This window comes from Pelophylax lessonae (assembly GCF_965119305.1).
Source record: "Pelophylax lessonae genome assembly, chromosome: 8".
NCBI lineage: Eukaryota > Metazoa > Chordata > Amphibia > Anura > Ranidae > Pelophylax > Pelophylax lessonae.
In genome coordinates, this window is record NC_138775.1 from 3,075,172 (window position 1) to 3,101,634 (window position 26,463).

A 26,463-nucleotide genomic window follows, 5' to 3' on the forward strand; every position below is an offset into this window, starting at 1 on the left:
TGGTGTTTCAAATAAAACTTTAAATATTTTATTAATCAGAGTATCAAATATTTAATAGATAAAAAAAACAAAATCAATCCACACCTCCCTGTTTTTTCAGCTGTTATTATTATATTTTGATACATTTTATACCAAAATATTAAACGAAACTTTACATTTGAAACCCCAAAACATTTTAGTTAAAAAAAAGTATTAAAAATATAATAATAACACTACACCGCCCTATTTATTAATCTATTATTATATTTTGATATTTTATATAAAAAAATATATAAAATTAATTTTTATGTGTTAAAACCAAAATATTTTATTAAACAAAGTATCCAAATATAATAATAATAATAGATGAATAAACAGGGAGGTGCCGATTGATTTTGTTTGTTCATCTATTATTATTATTATATTTTTGATACATTTATACTAAACTGTTAAATATGTTACATTTGAAACACCAAAATATTTTAGTTAAGAAAGTAGCAAAAACATAATAATAAATCCACACCGCCCTATTTATTGATCTATTATTATTATAAAATTTTGATATTTTATATAAAAAATATAATATTAATTTACATTTGTTACACCAAAATATTTTATTAAAGAAAGTATCCAAATATAATATTAATAATAATAATAATAGATGAATAAACAGGGAGATGTGGATTTATTTTCTTTGTTCATCTATTATTATATATTTTTGATACTTTGTTTGCAAAAATATTTTGTTGTTTCAAATGTAACTTTATTTAATATTTTAGTAAACAAAGTAACAAAAAATAGTACAAAAAACAGATGAACAAACAGGGAGGTGTGGATTGATTTTGCATGTTCATCTATTATCTATTTATTATTATTATTATTATTATTATTATTATTATCTATTTTTGATACTTTGTTTAATAGAATATTTTGTGTTCTGTGACCTCTTTTTAGGGCCAGTTCACAGCACAAAAAACGCACTTCAAATGCTTTTTTGCATGCATATTTTTGATGCGTTTTCAATGCATTCCAGCATGTTTCCCCCCCCCCTCTTTTTTTCCCCCAAGGTTTCCTGGGGTTTTATTTTTCCATGTGTTCTGGTGCATTTTTGATGCGTTTAGATGCGTTCAAGTGAGTTTTTGATGCTTTTGGCTGCAATCCAGTACAGTTCTGTGCAGAAAAAAATGCAGCATGTTCAATTTTTTTTTTTCAGCACTGGAACTGGTTGCACTGGTGGGAACTGTGCCATTGGAACCCATATGATCTACTGTCCACGCGTTTTTGATGCGTTCCAGTGCGTTTTTGGTGCTTTTGGCAGCATTTCAGTACAGTTTTGTGCAGAAAAAAATGCAGGATGTTCAATTTTCTTTTTCCTCAGCATTAAAACTGGTTGCACTGGTGTGAACTATGCCATTGGAACCCATATGATCTACTGTCCATGCGTTTTTGATGCGTTTAGATGCATTCCAGTGCATTTTTGATGCTTTTGGCTGCATTCCAGTACAGTTCTGTGCAGAAAAAATGCAGCTGGTTAATTTTTTATTTTTCAGCACTGGAACTGGTTGCACTGGTGTGAACTATGCCATTGGATCCCATATGATCTACTGTCCATGCGTTCCAGTGCGGTTTTGATGCTTTTGGCTGCTTTCCAGTACAGTTCTGTGCAGAAAAAATGCAGCATGTTCTACTTTTTTTTCCCTCAGCATTAAAACTGGTTGCACTGGTGTGAACTATGCCATTGGAACCCATATGATCCACTGTCCATGCGTTTTTTATGCGTTTAAATGCGTTCCAGTGCAGGCTTGATGCTTTTGGCTGCATTCCAGTACAGTTCTGTGTAGAAAAAAATGCAGCATGTTCAATTTTTTTTTTTCAGCACTGTAACTGGTTGCACTGGTATGAGCTATGCCATTGGAACCCATATGATCTACTGTCCATGCATTTTTGATGCATTTAGATGCGTTCCAAAATGTTTTTGATGATTTTGGCTGCATTCCAGTATAATTCTGTGCAGAAAAAAATGCAACATGTTCTACTTTTTTTTTTTCCTCAGCATTAAAACTGGTTGCACTGGTGTGAACTATGCCATTGGATCCCATATGATCCACTGTCCATGCGTTTTTGATGCGTTTAGATGCGTTTCAGTGTGGTTTTGATGCTTTCGGCTGCATTCCAGTACAATTCTGTGCAGAAAAAAATGCAGCATTTCATTTTTTTTTCCTCAGCACTGGAACTGGTTGCACTGGTATGAACTATGCCATTGGATCCCATATGATCTACTGTCCATGCGTTTCAGTGTGGTTTTGATGCTTTCGGCTGCATTCCAGTACAGTTCTGTGCAGAAAAAAATGCAGCATTTCATTTTTTTTCCCTCAGCACTGGAACTGGGTGCACTGGTGTGAACTATGCCATTGGAACCCATATGATCTCCTGTCCATGCATTTTTGATGCGTTTAGATGCGTTCCAATATGTTTTTGATGCTTTTGGCTGCATTCCAGTACAGTTCTGTGCAGAAAAAAATGCAGCATGTTCTACTTTTTTTTTTTTCCTCAGCATTAAAACTGGTTGCACTGGTGTGAACTATGCCATTGGAACCCATATGATCCACTGTCCATACGTTTTTGATGCGTTTAGATGCGTTCCAGTGCGGTTTTGATGCTTTTGGCTGCATTTCAGTACAGTTCTGTGCAGAAAAAATGCATCATGTTAATTTTTTTTTTTTTCTCAGCACTGGAACTGGTTGCACTGGTGTGAACTATGCCATTGGAACCCATATAATCTACTGTCCATGCGTTTTTGATGCAGAAAAAAAAAACGCACTGGACTGCATCTAGTGTGAACCAGCCCTTAGTCCATGAAGCCCTATAAAAGTAAATGGTCCCTCAGCGTTGGGGGTCTCCTAGTATTATGGATTGGGGCACCTCTAGGACCATCGCTTGTTCTTGCCGCTGAACGCCGTGCGCCATAAATTCGCAGCGCGGGGAAATGCACTGTGTATTCGGAGTCCATTTTTTTATTTTACATTTTAAATAAAACATTTTCTCAAAGAGCATTACCTGAGGACAAAAAAATAAATAGAAAAAAAAAAAAAAAATGAATCTACCACCAAGAAAAGAGCGCGGTTTATGGAGCGATCGATTGGTCTTGGAAAAAAAAAAAAAGAAAATAATTTCCAGGGACACCATTTTTCTCTGCCAGGGCCGGCTGGGACCAGTAGTTCTCCAGCAGCTGAAGCTTGCAGATGGCGCAGAGCCTGAGCTGCGGATAGCCGCCTCTGGGGAACGCATTACTGCCGAACTCGCTAACAGCTCCCCATCCCCCGGGAAACGCTAACTGCTAAATTTACAGCCTGACAATACAGTAATCCAGGGCGAGTTTTTGACACTCTCTGTTGAGATGGGCAATTGGCTGCTTGCGCCAGAACCAGGGACTTATGGGAAGCTATAGGATGGGGGGGGGGGGGGTAATGGCTTTTCTTAGCGTCCCCGCTGTCTGCCTGATACAATCTGTAGGATCCCAATTATTTGTCGGGGGGGACGATTCCGCCTCGTTATCCTGTTAGAATCACGTTGCGTCCCGCGATTTACTGCGTTATTGTTTTGTAATGGCGCGGAGAACGCCGAGTGTTTCTTGTAAGGGATTTGTGATGGGTTTCATCGCCTTGTTACCGAGCCGCCTTCCCTTGTATCCCGATGTTCTCCTGTTAGCTGGTAATGGAAGCGAGGGGATTGCAGCACGTGCGGGTTGAACAGCGCGGCCCGTGTTGTGTAATAACACGACCCTTCGGGAGCCAGCGAGCGATCGTTCTGTCTCGCCTGCAAATCCCATCTGCCCCTGGTGAACTGACGGCAAAAACACCCCCTCCTGGGGGCACCTGCCCAGGAAAACGACTTTATTCTGGGCCGACTAATCCGTCACCTCTCAATCCTGCCCTGGGGCCGAGAGGGCGCTCTTCTGCTCTACTCCTTATCTACTCCTTCCACCGAACATATCACTCCAGAGACCCGCTCACTGAATGGTAATGTGAGCGATTCTCCCAGAATTACATACAATCGTCATTTCAATGGAAGCCGGGAGAGCGGATTTATGAGGAAAGGCCAAAGGAGGGAACTTGTTTGGGGCCTACAAAGACAGTGGCCTGCCTGCTAGAACAGCTAAACTCAACCAGGTTCCTCCATAGGGTGCAAAGGGTTCCTGTGGCTGATTGACCTCCAAATGAATGGTATCTGCATAGTTCTAGGACCAACAGGACATCACAGAGCCAACTGCATGACCCCAATCATTTGTAAAGGTGGCGCAGGATGGTGGAGCACAGGAGGAGGAGTGCAGGATGGTGGAGCACAGGAGGAGGAGCGCAGGAGGAAGAGTGCATGAGGAGGAGCGCAGGATGGTGGAGCACAGGTGGAGGAGCGCAGGATGGTGGAGCGCAGGATGGTGGAGCGCAGGAGCAGGAGCGCAGGATGGTGGAGCGCAGGATGGTGGAGCGCAGGAGGTGGAGCGCAGGATGGTAGAGCTCAGGATGGTGGAGCGCAGGATGGTGGAGCACAGGATGGTGGAGCACAGGAGGAGGAGCACAGGATGGTGGAGCACAGGTGGAGGAGCGCAGGATGGTGGAGCGCAGGATGGTGGAGCACAGGAGGAGGAGCGCAGGATGGTGGAGCGCAGGAGCAGGAGCGCAGGATGGTGGAGCGCAGGATGGTGGAGCGCAGGAGGTGGAGCGCAGGATGGTAGAGCTCAGGATGGTGGAGCGCAGGATGGTGGAGCACAGGATGGTGGAGCACAGGAGGAGGAGCACAGGATGGTGGAGCACAGGTGGAGGAGCGCAGGATGGTGGAGCGCAGGATGGTGGAGCACAGGAGGAGGAGCGCAGGATGGTGGAGCACAGGATGGTGGAGCACAGGAGGAGGAGCACAGGATGGTGGAGCGCAGGAGCGCAGGATGGTGGAGCACAGGAGGAGGAGCGCAGGATGGTGGAGCGCAGGAGGAGGAGTGCAGGATGGTGGAGCGCAGGATGGTGGAGCGCAGGATGGTGGAGCGCAGGATGGTAGAGCGCAGGATGGTGGAGCGCAGGATGGTGGAGCACAGGAGGAGGAGCGCAGGAGCATAGGAATGACCTCTATGAAGGGGAGGCTGGAGGGAGGATTTACTTCCCTATATACAGTATGTGCTGATAGTAGCAGTTTAGCTGGAGTGGAGTTGCCCTTTAAAAACCTCCCTCACATGCAAAGCTCCTGGCGCAGCCCCTCCTCCATTCGCAACGTCCAAATAATAAAGCCGTATTTTGTAGAGCTGCATCACGGGAACACGACACGTGGAGGTTTAATATTGCACTGGAGAATTATTAGCTGGCACGGCGGAGGAGGGGGCACCGCGGCTGAGCGCAGAATGAGTGGGCACCGCCGTGTGTGATACAGGAGGGAGGCTGACACATTGTTGTGAGCGGGGGGGGGGGGGGGATATTGGCAGCGGGAAATATTACATTTAGCTGGGTCACCGCATCTTATTTATTATACCTTTATATAGCTCTGACATATACCGCAGTGCTGTACAGAGGAACCTGAGTCATTCCCACCTGTTCCTGCCTTCAAAGGAGCTTACACTCTAATGTCCCCTCCCCCACAGTCACATCAGTCTCTGTACCAGAGGAGCTTACACTCTAATGTCCCCTCCCCCCACAGTCACATCAGTCTCTGTACCAGAGGAGCTTACACTCTAATGTCCCCTCCCCCACAGTAACATCAGTCTCTGTACCAGAGGGGCTTACACTCTAATGTCCCCTCCCCCACAGTCACATCAGTCTCTGTACCAGAGGAGCTTACACTCTAATGTCCCCTCCCCCCACAGTCACATCAGTCTCTGTACCAGAGGAGCTTACACTCTAATGTCCCCTCCCCCACAGTAACATCAGTCTCTGTACCAGAGGGGCTTACACTCTAATGTCCCCTCCCCCACAGTCACATCAGTCTCTGTACCAGAGGAGCTTACACTCTAATGTCCCCTCCCCCCACAGTCACATCAGTCTCTGTACCAGAGGAGCTTACACTCTAATGTCCCCTCCCCCACAGTAACATCAGTCTCTGTACCAGAGGAGCTTACACTCTAATGTCCCCTCCCCCCACAGTCACATCAGTCTCTGTACCAGAGGAGCTTACACTCTAATGTCCCCTCCCCCACAGTCACATCAGTCTCTGTACCAGAGGAGCTTACACTCTAATGTCCCCTCCCCCACAGTCACATCAGTCTCTGTACTAGAAGAGCTTATACTCTAATGTCCCCTCCCCCACAGTCACATCAGTCTCTGTACCAGAGGAGCTTACACTCTAATGTCCCCTCCCCCACAGTCACATCAGTCTCTGTACCAGAGGAGCTTACACTCTAATGTCCCCTCCCCCACAGTCACATCAGTCTCTGTACCAGAGGAGCTTACACTCTAATGTCCCCTCCCCCACAGTCACATCAGTCTCTGTACCAGAGGAGCTTACACTCTAATGTCCCCTCCCCCACAGTCACATCCATCTCTGTACCACAGGAGCTTACACTTTAATGGCAGGGTGCATTGGGGCGCCATTCAGAATTTTGCTGCATTGCACCAACGCATGTAATATGCATTGAGGCACGTCGCAGTAACGTGCACATAACCGCAATACAATCGTGTGAATGGGCTGTAGCCAAACCTGTGAAGGGGAGGAGTCAGTAAAGGAAGGTGTGCCAATAGGGGAGGAGTCAGTAAAGGAAGGTGTGCCAATAGGGGAGGAGTCAGTAAAGGAAGGTGTGCCAATAGGGGAGGAGTCAGTAAAGGAAATTGTGCCAATAGGAACCACTTTAAGGAAGTATTTCTTTCAGTAAATCTGACCGCCTGATTGGCTACTAAAGGTTCGTACACAGAAAATGGGGCGAGAATTTTCATCCAAAGAACTTTCGTACGATTTTCGTATCGTTTGTATACAACTTTCCACAACTGATTCCGACTTTCCGTATGAAGATTCCCAAAGGGACAAACTCCAAAATTTCTCTCATACGGGAACAGAACGAACGATTTTCATTCAATATTTACCGTTTTCATACGATTTTTGTACAAGAAAGATCAGAAAAGAAAAAGACTGCGCATGCTCAGAAACAATAAACAACAAAAGAAAGCCTTTGTCGTATGAGAATTTCCGTACAAATTTTCGTTCCTTGGTTCTGATTTGCTGTGAAATGAGGAAAATCAGGCAATCGTTTGCCCGATTTTCTTATAGTGATTACCCCACTATAGGGTGACCACTTGGAACCAATGCTGGCCATACACATATAGATTTTTGTTTGGAAATATTAGTTTTAAGAAAATTTTTTGATTTTCTAATCGTTAGTGCGGTCAATCGATGTCCGCTTTCGACCGCAGTGACGGGAAAATTCGAAGGGGCAGGAAGGAAAACTTTTCTCGATCGATTGAATTTTCGGGCTGTGTTTGCGATTATCGCTCAGAAATTGCATTCATTTTCAAATTGAATGCTAAAAGCAAAAGACAATTTTTGAACAACGTTTGTCCATTCATCAGATGTTCAAAGAATGTTCTCATCCAAATATCTATACGTGTATAAGTAACTGTTACTTGTTAGAAATCGATACTTCCTGCAACTAATATCTCCTGCTGACCGCACACATTCCAATCACTGATCAATCAGATTGTCCTTTTCTATTATAAATCGCAAAAAAGTTTCTTTATGTGTTTGTTGGGAATATATAGAGGAGATCAAGTAGAAAAATGTGTCAGTGGGGGGATCATCCCGATAGTCAATATATTGCAACAACAGGAAGGTAGTGTCCCTCCAGTGATCACACACACTTATGTAGGAAAATACACAGTATCTGACAAAAGTAAGTACACCCCTCACATTTCTGTAAATATTTTATTCTATCTTTTCATGTGACAACACTGAAGAAATGACAGTTCAGATGGTGTCAGGCGTGTGTGGGGGCAACCAGGTGAGGAGTACAAAGACAAGTGTGTCTTCCTACAGTCATAGTGGTGGGAGTGTCATTGTCTGGGGCTGCCGGCACTGGGGAGCTACAGATCATTGAGGGAACCATGAATGCCAACATGTACTGTGACATACTGAAGCAGAGCATGATCCCCTCCCTTCAGAGACTGGGCCGCAGGGCAGTATTCCAACATAACGACCCCAAACACCTCCAAGATGACCACTGCCTTGCTAAAGAAGCTGAGGGTAAAGGTGATGGACTGACCAAGCATGTCTCCAGACCTAAACCCCATTGAGCATCTGTGGGGATCCTCAAACAGAAGGTGGAGGAGGGGAAGGTCTCTAACATCCACCAGTTCTGTGATGTCATCATGGGGGAGGGGAAGAGGACTCCGGTGACAACCTGTGAAGCTCTGGTGAACTCCATGCCCAAGAGGGTTAAGGCAGTGCTGGAAAATAATGGCGGCCACACAAAATATTGACACTTTGGGCCCAATTTGGACATTGTCACTTAGGGGTGTACTCACTTTTGTTGCCAGTGGTTTAGACATTAATGGCTGTGTGTTGAGTTATTTTGAGGGGACAGTAAATTTACACTGTTATACAAGCTGTACACTCACTACTTTACATTGTAGCAAAGTCTCATTTCTTCAGTGTTGTCAAATGAAAAGATATAATAATATAGTTACAGAAATGTGAGGGGTGTACTTACTTTTGTCAGATGTACAAAATCTTTATTTTAAACAATAAAATATTTAAAAACACATATCAAATTGTCATGGCTTGCATACTGATACCAACTACAAACATGTATCGTTGTTTGTCGAGATGAGGAACTGGGGTCAACGCGTTTCGTGCTCCTCGAACTGCCACACCATGTGGAAACTCTGGGGTCTTTCTGTAAAAAGAGCTCTACTCTGGGGATGATCCTTCTCTCATGGGCCGGCGAGGCTCTACCTCACTGGATATTCCACCGGTACATCACTGTGTGATCTACTTACAAGATGCATGAAAAATATATAAACTGAAATCTTCTGGAACAAGAACCTGCTTTGTGATCATGTACATGTAGGAGGTCCTGAAGAAGCAGTCATTTCCACGAAACGCGTTGACCCCAGTTCCTCATCTCGACAAACAGCCAAACATGTTTGTAGGTGATAATGTTTTGCTGGTATCAGTATGCAAGCCATGACAATTGGACCACTTCAATACCGGGCACTGTCACCCCCTTCCTGCCCACCCCTGTCCCCCCCAATACCGGGCACTGTCACCCCCTTCCTGCCCACCCCCGTCCCCCCCAATACCGGGCACTGTCACCCCCTTCCTGCCCACCCCCGTCCCCACCAATACCGGGCACTGTCACCCCCTTCCTGCCCGGCCCCGTTCCCCCCAATACCGGGCACTGTCACCCCCTTCCTGCCCACCCCGTCCCCCACCAATACCGGGCACTGTCACCCCCTTCCTGCCCACCCCCGTCCCCCCCAATACTGGGCACTTTCACCCCCTTCCTGTCCAGGGCAATTTTCAGCGTTCAGAGCTGTCACACTTTGAATGACAATTGCGCGGTCATACAATACTGTACCCATATGACATTTTTATCATTTTTTAAATACAAATAGAGCTTTATTTTGGGGGTATTCAATCATCACTGTTTTTTTTATTTTTTAGTAAAAGAAAGAAAAATGACAGAAATTTTCTGAAAAAAAAAGTTTTTCTTAATTTCTGTCAGTAAATTTTGTAAATAAGTAATTTTTCTCCTTCACTGATGTGCGCTGATGAGGCAGCACTGATTGATGGGCACTGATAGGCTACACTGATGGGCACTAATGAGGCAGCACTGATGGGCACTGACTGGCATCAGTAATGGGCACAGGTTGAGGTCACTGTGGGCACTGATTGGGGTCACTGATGGGCATTGATTTCTCTTTACTGTAATCAGTGCCCTGCAGGGGTGGACTGACAACTCATGGGGCCCCCGGGCAATCAGAGATCATGGGGCCCCCTCTGTCCACACTAAGCCCCACCTACAAATTGCAGCTCAGCCACATAGAGTGGGCATTTAAATATCTACCACAGCATAGCCTGCATGGAAGTTCCTGGCTTCTTTCTGTAGTGTGTAGCCTCTCATGGGGCCCCCTACTGACCCTGGGCCCTCGGGCGGTGCCCTAATCCCCGAATGGTCAGTCCGCCCCGGTGACCTGTCTTGGACTTCCCTTTGAGGAGGAGCCACTGATTGGCTCTGACAGTGTGAGGCGAGGAGCACCGATAAACGGCACTTCCTCATTTACATGTGACTGGCTGTGACTGGACACAGCCAGTCACATGGGTAAAGAGCCACGTCATTGGCTCTTTACCAAGACACGGCGTGGCAGTGATCGCCGCGGGCCCACGAGAGCTCCTGTTCTGGGGCGGCATCATATGACGTCCTCCCAGAACGAGAGCCGCACCGCTCTGCTGTCATTTGACGGTGGTCGGGCGGCAAGTAGTTAAATATTGTATTGTTTAACCACTTAACCACTTAACCACTGGAGGATTTTGCTGTCTTACGTCTGGGCCACTTTTTGCGATTCGGCGCTGTGCGACTTTAACTGACAATTGCGCGGTCGTGCGACGCCGTACCTAAACGAAATTTACGTCCTTTTTTTTTTCCACAAACAGAGCTTTCTTTTGGTGGTATTTGATCACCTGTGCGATTTTTACTTTTTGCGCTATAAACAAAAAAAGAGCGTTTATTTCGAAAAAATAACAATATTTTTAACATTTTTTTTTATATGAAATTCCCCCCCAAAAAAATGTAAAAATCAAATATTTTTTAAATTTTAGGCCAATTTGTTTTATGCTACCTATGTTTGGTAAAAAAAAATCACAATAAGTGTATTTTGATTGGTTTGCGCAAAAGTTATTGCGTTTACTAACTAAGGGAAAGATTTCTGTCATTTTTGGCGGTGATCTGCGATATTTTTTTTTTTCCGGGACTGCGACATTGCGGCGGACAGATCGGACCCTTGACTGACATTTTTGACACTTTTGGGGGTACCAGTGACATTACTGCAGTAATCAGTGCTATAAATATGCACGGTTACTGTGAAAATGACACTGGCATGGAAGGGGTTAATTTTATTGGAGAGGGAGGGGTTAATGTATGCCTGGTGCTTACTGACGTGTGTGGGGGGAGGGGATTGTGTGACACAGGGACAGATCGCAGGTTGAGCTATGCTGATCACTCCGATCTGTCACTCCCTGTCACTTAGGAGATCCGCCAGCTCTGTTTACACAGGCGGGCGGATCTCCAAACTGGATTCCCCGACGATCGGGGAAGAGCAGTGGCGATCGCCACCGCTCCTCCCCTGGCCTGACTCCTGCTGTGAATGAAAACAGCGGGAGCACGCCTCCGGCGGCACGCGAGCGCTGCCTACAGGGGGAGGAGTCCAGCGACGTAGGTCTACGTCGCTGGACGATGACGAGCCACTGTGCCGCAGTAGAGGCACAGTGGGCGGAGTTAAAGTGGTTAAGCCCCAGGACTATTTCTGACAATTGCTGTTTACAAGTTAAAATCAGTCTTTTTTGCTAGAAAATGACTTAGAACCCCCAAACAATACATATATATTTTTTTTTCCAGAAAAGACTCTGGAGAATAAAATGGCGGTCATTGCATTGTCACGGGGTATTTGCGCAGCGGTTTCTCAAATGCATTTTTTTTGTGGGAAAAAATACATTTCACTGAATGTAAAAAAAAAAACTAAACAGTAAAAATAACCCAATTTTTTTGTATATTGTGAAAGATGATGTCACGCCGAATAAATAAATACCCAACATGTTACAGTATCAAATTGTGACACTCATGGAATGGCAAAACTACAAATGACAAACAATGGTACCTAAAAATCTCCGATGCTTTAAAAATGTTTAATGGTTCCCAGTTTAGAGTTACAGAGGAGGTCGGGGGATGGAATTATTGCTCTCACTCTGACGAAAGCGGCGATTCCTCACATGTGTGGTTTGAACACCGTTTACACTAGCGGGCGCGACTTACGTATGCGTTTTCTTTGGTGCGTGGGCATTTCCTATTTATTTGATTTTTTTATTTTTATCACTGTTCCCTAAAAAAAAAAAAGAATTCTGATCACTTTTATTGCTGTGACAAGGAATGTAAACTTCCCTTTGTGACAGTGACAGGTCCTCTTTAGATCCCCAAATCCCTCCTTTGCACTTAAAAGCTTTCAAAACACCGAATTCTGCATTTTTGAACACTGTTGTTTTTTTTTTTTTTAATCGGCGCCCATGGCAGTCCAGTAAAGCGGAAGTGACCTCGCTCCCAGGTTACTTGATTGGAGACCCGATCCACGGCAAATCCAGCTTTATTCGGGACTCTGACCGGTTGGCGGACGTGCCGGATGGTCGCTCGGGTGTCTCGGTGGAACGGGAGACCCAGGCAAAGTGGCGAAAGGGGTGGGAAGGGGGGGGGGGATAGCGGCCGAGCGGCTCCTGAGCTGCATCAGCAGAAAGCCGACCGCTGGCTCTAAAAAACGGTACCGGAAGGGCCGGCCCTACCATGGGTCCCAATGGGTCCATTGGACCCAGGCAGCACTTGGAGAGGGGCAGCAAATTGGCTCCCAAGATTATTTTTTTTCAGCAGTTTTGTGTGTCATCAATTTTCAGCGTGTTATGGGTGGCATTTCCCCATCTCATACTGCCGACCGTAGTGCAAACTGATGAGTATGAGGAGGCGGAGTGTCTCCTCCGGGGAATGTCCCCCACGCGATCGTGGTGTGCGCAATGACGTCAGACATCAGCGCACTCCATCTCATTCAGAGCAGGCTGGATCTTCTAGGGTGGTGGCAGACACAGGAGTGATAGGAGGACTGAGGACAGACAGTGAGTGTTTAGTGGACCGGTCCGGTGGTGAGGTATAGAAGAAGATAACAGTATATATAATATTTTCAAAATTTTAGATTTATATAAAATAATGGATGTGGGGGGCATTTTGTTGGGTGTGATTTTTTATTTTTTTGGGGGGGGGGGGCAGCATCTTATTCTTGGACCCAAGCAGCACAATGTCTTGAGCCAGCCCTGGGTACCGGGGTGATGCCTGCAGCTGCACATCATCCCGCAACAAACACCTCTATTCGCCATTTTATTCTCTAGGGTCTCTGCTAAAATATATATAATGTTTGGGGGTTCTAAGTAATCATCTAGCAAAAAATATTGATTTTAACTTGTAGGCAACAAATGTCAGAAAAAAGCTTTGGGCATGAAGGGGTAAAATAAATATTTTTTACATTTTTTTCTTACAGAAGTGTACTTGTGTGATCGCTGGGGGGGGGGGGGGGATGGGGGAGGGGTATTTAGATACGATTATAATCGATCTCTCTGATCTCAGGATATCGATACGCATGCTTCATCTGGTTTTTCACCACTTGCCTCCCGTTTAACACATACGCGCTGCGGCGAAAGGGCGGGCTTTATTTCCTCCACGCCGCACATATGCGTCACTGGGATGTTCCTGCGCTGAGAGTGCGCTCACTACGCGCTCCCAGCAAAGACAGACAACTCTCAGTCCCCACTAATGATCAGCAGCCGGGGGGAACCAGGTCCCAATCATGTGACCACTGTGACAGCCAATCACACAGCTCACATGATCCCCAATCCTTCCCACCTCCTGGGCATTCAGAACCCCTAAAGCAGGGGTCTTCACACTATGGCCCTCCAGTTGTTCAGGAACTACAACTCCCATCATGCCTAGTCATGTCTGTAAATGTCAGAGTTTTACAATGCCTCTTGGGATGTGTAGTTCTGCAACAGCCGTAGTTTGAGGATCCCTGCCCTAAAGAAAGACACCGGGGTGGGTGGGAAGGAGTTAATTAATTGGTTAAAAATAAATTGCTGGATTAATGATCTCATTACTGAAGAAGTCACATGATAGAATGTAACAAATATTGTATCCTTTCCTAATCAATTCCTTATTGTATTCATAACCAAGATTTGTAGATCAACCACTAGAGGGGGCTCTGCATCATCCAACCTGCCTGCCTAACAACTGTCCAGATAAGAGATCAGCCCCACAGGGCACTTTTCTCCATAGCAGTGATTGGATCACAAGACCGGCTGAACAGAATTAAAATTACATTGGCGGGTAAGACACTCTGAGTATATTTCTGTCTATTTAGTTGTTTTATAGGGAAGCTGCAAAGTGCTTCAGCTTCACTCACACTTTTCCTTATTTTTGTAATTTCTGATGTGATGATCCCAACTCCATATAATAAGTTACAATGTACAGTCTGATCACTGGGGGAGGGGAGACTGAGGAAATGCCTCCTCCTCCCTTTACAAAATTACAATGTGCAGTCTGATCACTGGGGGAGGGGAGACTGAGGAAATGCCTCCTCCTCCTTCTACAAAGTTACAATGTACAGTCTGATAACTGGGGGAGGGGAGACTGAGGAAATGCCTCCTCCTCCTTTTACAAAGTTACAATGTACAGTCTGATCACTGGGGGAGGGGAGACTGAGGAAATGCCTCCTCCTCCTTTTACAAAGTTACAGTGTACATCACTGGGGGAGGGGAGACTGAGGAAATGCTTCCTCCTGCCTGCAGCATACTGATGACATCACCTCAGCCCAGGCACAGTCACTGATCGGAGATAAGGATGCGGGATAAAGTTTGTAGATTGCGACACGTCAAGAATTCCGTCGCGCAGACTTGTGAGGTTGGTGACAGGTTCACTTTATAATGATTGCTGTGTCTATCTCTGGATTGGGTAAGATCATGGCGGGACTGTTTGTGAACGGGGGAGGGGAGAGTCAGCCAGTGCCAGTTGGTCGCAGAATGATCGATTAGAGGACGATCGGTCAGTTGCGTCTGATAATGAGTCGGGAGGTGAGGTCCAATCATTGCGCAGTGTCTGATAACGAGTCGGGAGGCGAGATCCAATCATTGCGCAGTGTCTGATAACGAGTCGGGAGGGGAGGTCCAATCATTGCGCAGTGTCTGATAACGAGTCGGGAGGCGAGGTCCAATCATTGCGCAGTGTCTGATAACGAGTCGGGAGGCGAGGTCCAATCATTGCGCAGTGTCTGATAACGAGTCGGGAGGCGAGGTCCAATCATTGCGCAAGGTCTGATAATGAGTCGGGAGGCGCGGTCCAATCATTGTGCAGCGTCTGATAACGAGTCGGGAGGTGAGGTCCAATCATTGCGCAGTGTCTGATAACGAGTCGGGAGGGGAGGTCCAATCATTGCGCAGTGTCTGATAACGAGTCGGGAGGCGAGGTCCAATCATTGCGCAAGGTCTGATAATGAGTCGGGAGGCGCGGTCCAATCATTGTGCAGCGTCTGATAACAAGTCGGGAGGCGAGGTCCAATCATTGCGCAGTGTCTGATAACAAGTCGGGAGGCGAGGTCCAATCATTGCGCAACGTCTGATAACGAGTCGGGAGGGGAGGTCCAATCATTGCGCAACGTCTGATAACGATTCGGGAGGGGAGGTCCAATCATTGCGCAACGTCTGATAATGAGTCGGGAGGGGAGGTCCAATCATTGCACGGCATCCGATAATAAGGCGGAAGGTGAGGTCCAATAATTGTGCGGTATCTGATACTGAGGCAGGAGGCGAGTTCCAATCATTGCGCAGCATCTGATAGCAAAGCGGGAAGGCAAGGTTCAATCATTGCGTGGCATCTGATAATGAAGTGGTAAGGCGAGGTCCAATCACTGCGCAGCATCTGTTGGGTTAAATTAGGATAATCTTCTCTAGTTCATTGACCGCCATCTTCCCACTATCAGACCCCGCCTCCCTCACCTCTCCTAGATTGACGCCAACCATACTCCTCCTGTAGACTGCAAACATAGTACAGGAGACGGTCAGAGACTGCAGATGTAGTACAGGACATGGTCAGGGACTGTGGACATGATACAAGAGATAGTCAGAGACTGCAGATGTAGTACAGGAGATGGTCAGAGACTGCAGACTGGATACAGGAGTTGGTCAGAGACTGCAGATGCAGTAGAAGGTCAGAGACTGCAGAAATGATACAGTAGAAGGTCAGAGACTGCAGACATGATACAGTAGAAGGTCAGAGACTGCAGACATGATACAGTAGAAGGTCAGAGACTGCAGACATGATACAGGAGAAGGTCAGAGACTGTAGGCATGATTAGATACAAGAGATGGTCAGAGACTGCAGACAGGATACAATAGTTGGAGGCTGATAACGAATCAAGTTATAGGAGTTGTGGAGACAAATTACATGAGACTGCTAGAAGTTGCTGCTATAAGAGGGCAATAGAGAAACACAGAATAATGTCTGTAGGGATCTGCAGGGCTGCAATAACAAAGTACCAGAGGGCTGCAGGTTGGGCACAGGTGTCTCTTCCCTGGTACCAAACCTGCGGTCCTAGGGCCCCATTCAGCCCTTTGGCCCTTAGTGTGTGGCCCTCTAGGTATGCCAGGGGCCACATCTAAGGCCCCCTGTATCTAGTATGTTGACATAGAAGGGATGATCTGCACACACAGCGCCCCCACATGGAGCAATTCACAAACACAACAAAATAAACTGATACAAAATACAAAAACAAAATAAAAGATCACACAGGATGAGAAATCATCAATCACATCACTGGTCATAAAATCTCAGAATTCAGGAAAAGGAACAAAACTTGCTTTATATAATCCAACCCAGAAAAAGTAGCGAGCAGCCAATCAAAACTCAACCCTGAATGCCCTTTTGTGGTTGTGAATCCCTAAAGGACCCCTAATAGAGTTTTCAGTCTGACTCCAGGACAGGTGGTAGATAAATCTCCCAATACAAGACCTGATTTATTCTGGGGGGGGGGGGGGGGGGGATTTGTGGTAAAAAAAAACATCCATTTCCCACTACTGATTACTTTGAAAAGCATTATGAGTTACCAAAGGAAAAGCGATTTTGTTACATTGTTTCAGCCCAAATCTTTACAGGTAACAGATTCAATGACTGGCACCTCCTTCAGGGGAGGACTGGGAAGGGGGGCAGGGTGGCAATCTCCCCCCCGGCTACTCTGATGCAAAAAGGCCACCCTCTGGGCTGGATTAATGTAGGGGCCAGACGCTGTATACAGCTGCTGGTGGCCACTACACAATGTTATATTTGCAGAGCTGCAGCGGAGCGGTATGAGTGTGCAGAGTCGCTCCTGCACCCGGCTGGCACAATACTAACACAGTCACTTCCCTGTCAGGCAGAGTGATCTCCACCCGACAGGAGCTTCCTAGGCCCCGCCTGGCGTGATGTCATGTATTTCTGTTAAACCTCCTTTCCTGCTATTAACATTAAATTATGTTACCACATTGCATCATGTTTGTCTTGCTTCATAACATCAATATCCATTATAAAACCAGGTGGGCATGGATGGCGAGCTGATTTGATAGTTCAACGGGCCACTTGACTGGACTTGCCCCCCAGGCCTTAGGTTGCCAGCCCTCCCCTGACCACCATATCCTCTGAGCTCCACAGTAAATACTAAAGGGTTAAATTTGTCCGCCAGTCCGCCATTGCTCAGACTCCGGTCCGGTCCGCCATTGCTCAGACTCCGGTGCAGAGCAACCAGCAAGAAATTAATATTTTATTACCAGGAACCCACATACATTGATAGAGAGAAGTTGTGTTCCCAGCAAGGAGGCCCTTCATATGCACAGAAAGTGGAGCTCCATCCGCCGAGGACTGCACTGTGCTCCCTACATCACATTATACTTTATACTCTGATTAATTGAAGATATCAATATTCAACCGCAAGAATCTTTAAATAGACCACACCTCTGTTCTACACATCCCACTGAGGTCAGGCATGGACTCAGGGCCGCAACCAGCCCCACTCTACACCATCAATATCATATTCCAGGAGGGAGAGAGAAAGGGATAGAGAGAGAGGGATAGAGAGAGGGATGGAGGGAGAGAGTGTGTGAGAGAGAGAGGGATAGAGAGAGAGATGGAGGGAGAGAGTGTGAGAGAGAGGGATAGAGAGAGAGATGGAGGGAGAGAGTGTGTGAGAGAGAGAGAGAGAGAGAGAGGGATAGAGAGAGAGATGGATAGAGAGAAGGAGAGAGGGATGGAGGGAGAGAGTGTGAGAGAGAGAGGGATGGAGGGAGAGAGAGAGGGATAGAGAGATAGGGATAGAGAGAAGGAGAGAGGGATGAGAGAGAGAGAGAGAGAGAGGGATGGAGGGAGAGAGAGAGGGATAGAGGGGTAGAGAGAGAGAGATGGATAGAGAGAGAGGGATGGAGGGAGAGAGTGTGAGAGAGAGAGGGATGGAGGGAGAGAGAGAAGGATAGAGAGAGAGGGATAGAGAGAAGGAGAGAGGGATGAAGGGAGAGAGTGATAGAGAGAGAGGGGTAGAGAGGGAGAGGGATAGAGAGAGAGAGAGAGAGAGAGAGAGAGAGGGATAGAGAGAAGGAGAGAGGGATGGAGGGATAGAGAGAGAGGGGGATAGAGAGAGAGGGATAGAGAGGAGAGAGGGATGGAGGGATAGAGGGATAGAGGGAGAGGGATAGAGAGAGAGAGATGGAGGGATAGAGAGAAGGAGAGAGGGATAGAGGGAGATAGAGGTATAGAGAGAGGGATAGAGAGAGAGAGAGAGAGGGATAGAGAGAGAGGGATAGAGGTATAGAGAGAGAGAGAGAGAGAGGGGGGTATAGAGAGATAGAGGGATAGAGAGAGAGAGGGATAGAGAGAAATGGAGAGAGAGAGATAAGGATAGATAAGGAGAGAGATAGATAGATAAAGGAAATAAAGAGAAATAAAGCTAAATAGATAGATAATAAAGAAAGAGAAGAATAAGAAAGGACCCCCTATTATATTCCCAGATATGACAGAGTAACACCATTGAACTCACATTAATATTCTTTTTGTAGTTCAGAATAAAGTTATTATTGGCAGAATAATATATCACCCCCCCCCCCCCATAGGAGCTGTTATAATCCTACACCTACTCATTGTACATACCTATAAGAGAAGCTGGAGACCCTTCCAGTCTGGCCCAGTATACCAGTGACACCACCTTAAATCTCCCTGTTTACACATTTGATGATGATAAAATCTGATGTAAGATTGCCGGGTGATTTGTGAGACTCCTGAACTGTCACCACATTTATTACATTGAGGATTCCATACACTGAGGAATCATTTTCTGCTATGATGGAGAACATGCTGGTACTATGTGTGTATCCCGACAATATAATGCATAATAAAACATGTATAGACAATATAACACATACTGTATATACACAGTACAGTATACACACCAAATGTCCATGCAGCTGTACACATATACTGTATGTAGAATCCACACCCAGCACATACATGTTATCTGCTGCTCTGTACTCAGCATAAGCAGCAATTTTTCTCCATCTGATACACGCCTGTACTACAATATCCAGTTACTGATAAGCAGCTCCATACATCTATCACATTGCCCCAATTTTGCTAGGCTGAGATGAAAATTGCTATTTTCTGCATACATATGTAGCACACTGAGCCCTATAGCCAGGCACCACCTCTACCTGCACTGTGATACATTGTATTCCAGCACAAAATCCTATTTATACACATAATAGAACAGAGAGCCCCTATGGGTAGCACTACCTGCACAGACACAAAAGTCACTCGGATACATTGTATCCTCACATAAAATTCTATTTATTACACACAGAGCTGCGAGCCCCACAGGCGGCCACCAGCCTCCCTACTTGGCTCACTCTTATACCAAAAATTCTATTTATTACACATACATTAAGGTGGTCACCAACCATCCTCTCTGGCTCTACCAGGCTCACTCTGATACATACATTGTATTTATTATACACATAGAGCCCCCATGTGTGGTCACCAGCCCCTCTACCTGGACCAGGCTCCCCCCCCCCCCATAGGTGGTCACCAGCCCCTCTACCTGGACCAGGCTCCCCCCCCCCCCCCATAGGTGGTCACCAGCCCCTCTACCTGGACCAGGCTTTCTCTGATGCATGAAATCCTAGTTACTACTATACACATGAGGCAGAGACCCCCCCATAGGTGGTCACCAGCCCCTTTACCTAGTCCAGGCTCTCTCTGATACCTAAAATCCTGGTTATTATATTCATAAGGCAGATACCCCCATAGGTGGCCTTCAGTTCCTTTACCTAGTCCAGGATCTCTCTAATATATAACATCCTAGTTACTATACACATAGGGCAGAGACCCCCATAGGTAGTCACCAGCCCCTCTACCTGGTCCAGGCTCTGTCTAATATATAACATCCTAGTTGCTATACAAATAGGGCAGAGACCCCCCCCCCCCCCCATAGGTAGTCACCAGCCCCTCTACCTGGTCCAGGCTCTCTCTGACACACAAAATCCTAGTTACTATAAGCATAGTGTAAAGAACCCATAGGTGGTCACCAGTCCCTTTACCTAGTCCTGTCTCTCTCTAATATATAACATTCTAGTTACTATACACATAGGATGGAGACCTTCATGGGTAGTCACCAGACCCTCCCCTGGTCCAGGCTCTCTGATACATAAAATCCTAGTTATTATACTCAAAGGCAGTGACCCCCATAGGTGGACACCCCCTCACCCCCCCTGGTCTAGGCTCTCTCTGATACATAACATTCTATTTATTACACAAAAGCAGAAAACCCAATAGGTGGTCACCAGCCCCTCTACGTGGCCCAGGGTCTCTCTGATACATTTAATCCCTGATCTTATATACATAACACAGGGAACTCCATAGGTGGTCACCAGCCCCTCTACCTGGTCCAGGCTCACTGTAATGCATAATATTTTATCTAAAGTTCACACATAGCAGAAACCCCAATAGATAGTCACCCTCTACCTGATCTGATAAATTAAATCCTATTTATTACACACATCTCAATAGGAGGTCCCCAGCCCCTCTGCCTGGTCCAGGCTCACTCTGACATATGAAATCCTAGTTAAAATTGCACAGGACAGAGACACCCATAGGTGGTCACCAGTCTCTCTACCTGGTCCAGGTTCCCTCTAATGCATACAATCCTGATTATTACACAAATATAGCAGAAACCCCAATAGATGGTCACCAGCCCTTCTCCCTGCCCCAGGCTCTCTCTAAAACATAAAATACCATTTATTACAAATATATTGTAGAAACCCCAATAGGTGGCCAGCGGCCCCTCTACCTGCTCCAGGCATTCTCTGAAATAGAAAATACCAGTTAAAATGACATAAGAAGAGACACCAATAGCAGGTCACCAGCCCCCCTACCTGGTCCAGGCTCTCTATGATACACAATCCTATTTATTACAAACATATTGTGGACACCCCAATGGGTAGTCACCAGCCCCCCCTACCTGGTCCAGGCTCTCTATGATACATTAAATCCTATTTATTATAAACATATTGTGGACACCCCAATGGGTAGTCATCATCCCCCTACCCGGTCCAGGCTCTCTCTCTGATACACACAATCCTATTTATTACAAAAATATTGTGGACACCCCAATGGGTAGTCATCATCTCTTTACCTGGACCAGGCACTCTCTGATACACACAATCCTATTTATTACAAACATATTGTGGACATCCCAATGGGTATTATACAAATAGAGCCCCCATGCTGGTCACCAGCCCCTCTACCTGGACCAGGCTCTCTCTAATGCATAAAATCCTAGTTACTACTATACACATGAGGCAGAGACCCCCATAGATGGTCACCAGCCCCTTTACCTAGTCCAGGCTCTCCCTGATACCTACAATCCTGGTTATTATACTCAAAAGGTTGATACCCCCATAGGTGGCCACCAGCCCCTTTACCTGGTCCAGGCTCACTTTGATAAATACAATCCTATTTATTACAATGTATATTGTGGACACCCCAATGGGTAGTCACCAGCCCCTCTACCTGGTCCAGGCTCTCTCTGATATATAACATCCTAGTTACTATACACATAGGGCAGAGAACCCCCCCCCCCCCCCCCGTAGGTAGTCACCAGCCCCTCTACCTGGTCCAGGCTCTCTCTGATACATAAAATCCTAATTATTACAGAAATACTGTGGACACCCCAATTGGTAGTCACCAGCCCCTCCACCTGATCCAGGCTCTCACCGATACATACAATCGTATTTATTACAAATATATTGTGGACACCCCAATGGGTAGTCACCAGCCCCCCTACCTGATCCAGGCTCTCTCTGATAAATACAATCCTATTTATTACAATGTATATTGTGGACACCCCAATGTTGTGGACACCCCAATGGGTAGTCACCAGCCCCTCTACCGGGTCCAGGCTCACTTTGATACACAAAATGTTATTTCACAGAAATAGCAGAAAATCCCAATAGATGGTCATTGGTCACCAGCCAATCCACCTGATCCAGGCTCTCCCTGATACACAGATTCCTTTTTATTGCAGACATAGCCCCATAGGCAGCCAGCAGCCCCCCTACCTGTACCAGATTGATTGATACATTGTATCCCAGGTACACTCACTATTGATACAAAGTATCCAGCCACACACAACTCCCATCCAGCCATAGCCAGTGCACATCCAGCCTTGCTGCCTCCCCCCCCCCCCCCCCCACCACCACCACCACCCCACCAGCAGACAATGTCAATTTCCCAGCATGTACATACGGTGTGCCAGGCTCCATGCACTGTCCCCAGGATCCAGCTGGTCATCACATTCTCCTGCCAGCTCCACCGCCCTGGTCACACACACACTTCTGCTGCTCCCTGAGATAGATGCTCTGACTGTGAAGCTTCTCTCCACCAAGCTCCCCCCCCCTCCCCCCCCCAGGACTCACATAATTAGCACAGGAACCCAGGAGAAGAGCACAGATCTACAGCTGTGACAAGGGAGGGAGGAGAGGGACACAGGAGAGACAGCAGAGAGAGAGAGAGAAAGGAGGAGAAGGATGGAGGGAGGAAAGGAGCCAGGGAGGGGGAGCAAGGAGAGGAGAGGAGGAGACAGAGAAGAAATATAATGAAAAGGACTCTGAACACAGAGAATACACAATGATCCAGAGGTGTGACAGGTATATACAGGGAGGCGATGCAATGCACACATATATAGCAGATAATAATGTGGAGCTGACAGGTGTGATGGCACAGATCATCGTACATGGAGATGTATGGGGAAGCATGGTGCAGGCCCATCCCTGTCACAACGACTAGAAAGGCTGATTTAGAATTTATAGAAATACATGTCAATGCACGCTGCATATGGGAAAACGTCTTATTAAAATACGGGAAAATGTTCATTTTTTTCTATTTTGAGTTTGTATTTACTGTATATATACTATATGGTCCTCCAAATGATGGAGTTTAGGTGTCTCCAGTGAAGGGTCCGGATAATCCTCCATCATGCAAAGACATTTTAGACAATTGGGCTCTTCAAACCTTGTGGTAAAAGTTTGGTGAAGACCCTTTTCTGTTCCAACATGACAGTGCCCCCCTCCCCCCTGTATACAAAGTCAGCTCCATAAAGAGATGGTGTGACCAGTTTGGTATGGAAGAACTTGAGTGTCTTACACAGAGCCCTGACCTCAACCCTACTGAATGCCGATTGTGAACAAAGTCTCACGAAACAGAGGCTCACGATTAAAGAACTCTACTAATAATAGTAATAGAGGATACACCACTCCAAGCTGATACACTATATGGCCCAAAATATATGAACCCTCTCTAAATGATGGAGTTCAGATGTCCCCAGTGAAGGGTCCTGGTAATTCTCCATCATACAAAGACATTGTAGACAATTGTGCTCCTCCAACCTTGTGGTAAAAGTTTGGTGAAGACCCTTTTCTGTTCCAACATGACTGTTCCCCCTCCCTGTATAAAAAGCCAGCTCCATAAAGAGATGGTGTGACCAGTTTGGTGTGGAGGAACTTGAATGTCCTACACAGAGCCCTGACCTCAACCCTACTGAATGCCAATTGTGAACAAGGTCTTCTCATCCAAGGCTCTTGGAGGCTCACAATTAAAGAACTCTACTAATAATAGTAATAGAGGTTACGCCACTCCCACGATTAAAGAACTTTACTAATAGTAATAAAGAGGTTACTCCACTCCATACTGATACACTATATGGCCCAAAAGATATGAACCCTCTCTAAATGATGGAGTTCAGATGTCCCCAGTGAAGGGTCCTTGTAATATTCCATTATACAAAGACTTTGTAGACAATTGTGCTCTTCAAACCTTATGGTAACAGTTTGGTTAAGAGCCTTTTGTGTTGCAGCAGGACTGTGGACCCCCCCTGTACAAAGCCAGCTACATCAGGACATGGTGAGACCAGTTTGGTGTGGAGGAACTCGAGTGTCCTACACAGAACCCTGACCTCAACCCTACTGAATGTGGATTGTGAACAAAGTCTTCTTATCCAACATCAGTCCTGCTCTTGGAGGCTCATGAATAAAGAGCTCTACTAATAGTAATAGAGGTTATACCACTCCAAACTGATACACTATATGACCCAAAAAAACCCCCTCTAAATGATGGAGTTCAGATGTCCCCAGTGAAGGGTCCTGATAATCCTCCATCATACAAAGACATTGTAGACAATTGTGCTCTTCAAACCTTGTGGTAAAAGTTTGATGAAGACCCTTTTCTGTTCCAAACTGACTGTGCCCCCTCCCTCCCCCCCATACAAAGTGAGCTCCATAAAGACATGGTATGACCAGTTTGGTGTGGAAGAACTTGACTGTCCTACACAGAGCTCTGACCTCAACCCTACTGAATGCCGATTGTGAACACGGTCTTCTCATCCAAGGCTCTTGGAGGCTCATGATTAAAGAACTCTACTAATAATAGTAATAGAGGTTATACCACTCCAAACTGATATACTATATGGCCCAAAAACCCCTCTCTAAATGATGGAGTTCAGATGTCCCCAGTGAAGGGTCCCTGTAATCCTCCATCATACAAAGACATTCGAGACAATTGTGCTCTTCAAACCTTGTGGTAACAGTTTGGTTAAGAGCCTTTTCTGTTCCCACAGGACTGTGGACCCCCAAAGCCAGCTCAATAAAACATAGTGTGACCAGTTTGGTGTGGAGGAACTCAAGTGTTCTACACAGAGCCCTGGCCTCAACCCTACTTTTGGAACACTTTTGGGATCAGGTCTTCTCATCCAACATCAGTACCTGCCATCAATCCTACTAAAGACTTTTGGGATCAGATATTCTCATCTCAGTGGGTTTAAGGTCATGGAGAAACTCAAGTGCCCTGCAAATAGCCTTGACTTTTAACCCTACTGAACACCTTTGGGATGAAACGCCAATTGTAAGCTAGGTCTTCTCCATCAACAAGAGGGGTTCTGTCCTCCTGTGAACCAGTACACTACCCTCGATGTGGCTTTTTCATCTCAAATTGGTCCTTGCACCCTTTTGATCATCGCAAGTTCCTTTTTGTGGGCTTTTGTATATACTTCTTTACTGTTCACTGCCTCCAAAGTCCCATGGGGAAGTCCTAGTTTTGTTTTGCAATTATCTTTAGGGATGTGGCAGTGGGTCTTATGACTTTTTTGATACTGAGTTTGTAGACTTTTTTCCAGTTCTGCATCAACATCAGTGCCTGGCCTCACAAATGGGCACAAATTTCCACAGACACCCTCCCGAATCTTGTCATAGTTTGACCAGTTTTGTGTTAAAGAACTCAAGGGTCCTACACAGAGCCCTGACCTCAATCCTACCGAAAGCCAGTTGTGAGCCAGGTCTTCTCATTCCATATCAGTCCTGTCCTTGCAGACTCAGGACTAACAACTCTACCATTAACTGTAACTTTCCATATAAAGTACGTATCGAAAAATCCAAGAAAGGGTCATCCCAATCCAAACTGATACACAACATGGCCTAACGTACGTGAACACCACTCCAGATTATTGACTTCAGGTGTCTCCGGTGAAAGGTCCTGGTAATCCTCAATCATACAAAGACATTGGAGACAATTGGGCTCTTCCAGCCTTGTGGTAATATTTTGGTGAAGACCCTTTTCTGTTCTCCATGACTTTGCCCTCTCCGGTGTACAAAGCCTGCTCCATAAAGACATGGTGTGACCAGTTCGATGTGGAGGAACTGGAGTATCCTGCACCGAGTCCTGACCTCATTCCTACTGACCACCTTTGGGATAAATCAGAACACCGACTGCTAGACAGGTCTTTTTTTCTGGTGCCCAATGTGAGGCCCAACATGTAAGCCAGGTCTTCTTATCCAACATTCGTATCTGACCTCAGAATTGGGCACAAATTCTCACAGACACCATCCAAAATCTCATGGAAAGTCTTCTCAGAAGAGTGAAGGGTGAAATAGCTGCAGGCACAATAGACATTCAGGACACCAATTTCATATTAGCACAGTGACTGCCATCTCCATTAGACTTGTGCGGTTCATTTCCTTCCGAATACAAATTCGGATGGATTTTTCGTTATTTGGAAATTTACAATAGAAACAAATTTAAACGAATCCGAAATAACCAACTGAAATTTGGATGAAATTCAAATTCAAATAAAATTCTAAAAAAAATTAAATGTTTTTTTTTTT

At 45.9% G+C, this 26,463-nt stretch overlaps 1 protein-coding gene across 3 annotated transcripts in view; it reads right to left on the reverse strand.

Annotated features, from left to right (window-relative positions):
- Positions 1–22,852, reverse strand: part of LOC309561911 (contactin-4-like) — a 192,434-nt gene extending 169,582 nt beyond the window's left edge. For 2 of the 3 annotated variants that reach the window (XM_082265976.1, XM_082265974.1), the window contains exon 1: positions 22,559–22,709. The gene's annotated coding sequence lies outside the window, so the exon portion shown is untranslated. The other variant, XM_082265975.1, reaches the window with a different exon arrangement.
- Positions 22,853–26,463: the final 3,611 nt, after the last annotated feature.